The 2,622-nt window shown below is 41.8% G+C and overlaps 1 pseudogene; it reads left to right on the forward strand.

Annotated features, from left to right (window-relative positions):
* The first annotated feature begins 988 nt into the window (after positions 1-988).
* On the forward strand, positions 989-1,773 carry LOC110596698 (annotated as a pseudogene).
* The last annotated feature ends 849 nt before the right edge of the window (positions 1,774-2,622 follow it).

Below are 2,622 nucleotides of genomic sequence, written 5' to 3' on the forward strand. Positions count from 1 at the left end.
CGATCCTTCCGCCTCAGCCCTCCAAGTAGCCGGAATTACAGGCATGCGCTACCACGCCCGGCTGATTTTTTGACTTATTGTAGAGATGAGGTCTCACCCAGGTGGGTCTAGAACCCGTGGGCTCAGGCAATCCACTCACCTCAGCCTCCCAAAGGCGCGGGATTACATGCTGAGCCACCGAGCCAGACTTATGCCAAGATTTTCAGTTAAGATTTTCCTGTTTCTCTATCAATGTTTATTTGATCTGCTGTGCCTCTCATAATCAACCAATGATTTTGACGCACAATTCAATAAATTGTTGCAATGTTTTCATCAATTCTGCTTGTTACTTGTTGTTCTGACCTCTTTTCATCGGTGATACTTTCTCCCTCTCAGAAAAACATTTAATCCATGTGTACACTGCCATTTTCTTCATGGCATTATCCCCATAAACTTGGACTAACATGTCTCTGATTTCACTTCCACTCTTGCCAAACTTAACAATAAATTTAATGTTTGTTCATTGCTCTAATTCAAGTTCCGACATTCTTGCAACCACACACAAAAACAGGCAACAATAATAATAAAAGCCACTCAGCAAGACACCGTCACACAACACAAACACAGCTGTGAGACACTGATATACCAAAGTTATGAAACTTTACCAAGTTGTTTGTACAGTGCTGCCAGCATAAGCGAACAGTGGCAAGTTGGCAAACTTAATTGTCATACCTCGTATATCCAGATACTAAACATGGCTGGAACTTATAAGTCAGAAGAGTTTCTTCTGGATAGAAATTCATGGGGTTACCTCATTTTAGTGAAAATGTTGTGCTGAAAACCCCCACATTTAAAGAGAAACTCTGGCCCGGGCTGAGATAGAGCAGGAGGATGCCAACCAGGCGGTAGCGCAGCTGCCTCCTCCCTGCCTTTGCTCCTCAGGTCAGTGTGGACGTCAGAGGAAGCCCAATACAGTGTTTAATGAAAAATTCATGCTTGAATGATAAATATGGCTGGCTTTCTGAAAAATTTCCATTGGCCAGAATGTGAATGTATTGACTGGAGTGAGAGAAGAAGAGCTGTGGTGTCTGTGGTACTGTTTTTTACAGGCTGATGGATGATTGATGCTGCTGTGGTGTATCCTAAGCCAGAACAGTTGAACCATGCCTTTCACACATGTGGTGTGTTTTCTTTTTTCTTTATTTTTTTTATTTTTTTTTATTTTTTGAGGTGGAGTCTCACTTTGTTGCTCAGGAGTGCAGTGGCACACTCAATGGCCACCACAGCCTCAACCTGCTGGGCTTTGGTGATCCTTCCACCTCAGTCTTACAAGAGGCTGAAACCACAGACACACACCACCACACCAGTCTAGTTTCGTGATTTATTGTAGAGACAAGGTCTCACCAAGTTGCCTAGGCTTAACCCCTGGGCTCAGGCAATCCTCTCACCTCGGCCTCCCAAAGTGCTGGGATTACAGGCGTGTTTTCCACATTGACTTTCTTCATGGTAAATGCTGTATCCAATGCTCAGGTGAGAGGTGACAGCTATGAAGGAAGAAGAGGTGCTCACCTTTGGCTTTTCATTGGTTTCATGTTGATGTTTGGGTCACTTATTGCTTCCATGTAGAGTCTTTTTGGTGCATATGTTAAGCAAAATACTGATGTTTATCCACGACTAGCTGTGTTTTTTTTAAATTCACATATTTTTTAGCACTCTGATCTACAAATTTGGAAGAACTGAAGAGCTATGGACCTGAGTTTGCTGCTTATGTCACATTTTTGTTTCGTTACATTCTATTTGTAGACTTTTTTTTTTTTTTTCTGAGTGGAAGTCTCACTCTGTCGCCCAGGCTGGAGTGCAGTGGCCGCTCCCGGCCACTGCATCCTCGACCTGCTGGGCTCCGGCAATCCTTCCACCTCAGCCTTCCAAGTAGCTGGAACTACAGGCGTGCCCTACCATGCCCGGCTAATTTTTTGATTTATTGTAGAGATGAGGTCTCACCAAGTTGTCCAGGCAGGTCTCGAACCCACGGGCTCAGGCAATCCACTCACCCCAACCTCCTAAAGGCACAGGATTACAGGCTGAGCCACCGAGCCCGGCTTGTAGACGTTTTTTATCTCTCAACACACATTGCCACATCGAATAGATTACACATTCAACATTTCGTTTCTTTACATTTTTATGCTCTGAGTTTTGAAATTTCTGTCCTTTATTTTTCATTGACTAGACTATTAATAAGTATATAATACAAGACTATTTACATTGAATGATGAGTATCAGTTTTTTATTCCTGAGACATAGAGCCTGAACTATTCCCTGAGCCAGGGTCATATCATTATGCCATTTTAGAGGTAACCACTCTCTTTCAGTATCTCTGATTTCTGAAGATGTGCAAAAAATATATCTCCATATATCTGGAATAAGCACCGAGCCACAAAAAAGGTATGCCTGCAAGTTTTAATTTATTTTGTCCATAAATGAGATTTTTTTAAAGGAAAAGTATCTGTTCTTATGTCCTAAAGAAGCGGACCTTTATATGAAGATTTTTTAAATACCTGAAGAACTAGTTTGAAAACCTCTTTTAAAAAGAATTCCTGTAATGCAACTTGATTTGAGAAGGGATAATACATGATCAAATTTTTT

This window comes from Carlito syrichta, unplaced genomic scaffold, assembly GCF_000164805.1.
Source record: "Carlito syrichta isolate Samal-C Ts95f unplaced genomic scaffold, Tarsius_syrichta-2.0.1 Scaffold312386, whole genome shotgun sequence".
Classification (NCBI taxonomy): Eukaryota; Metazoa; Chordata; class Mammalia; order Primates; family Tarsiidae; genus Carlito; species Carlito syrichta.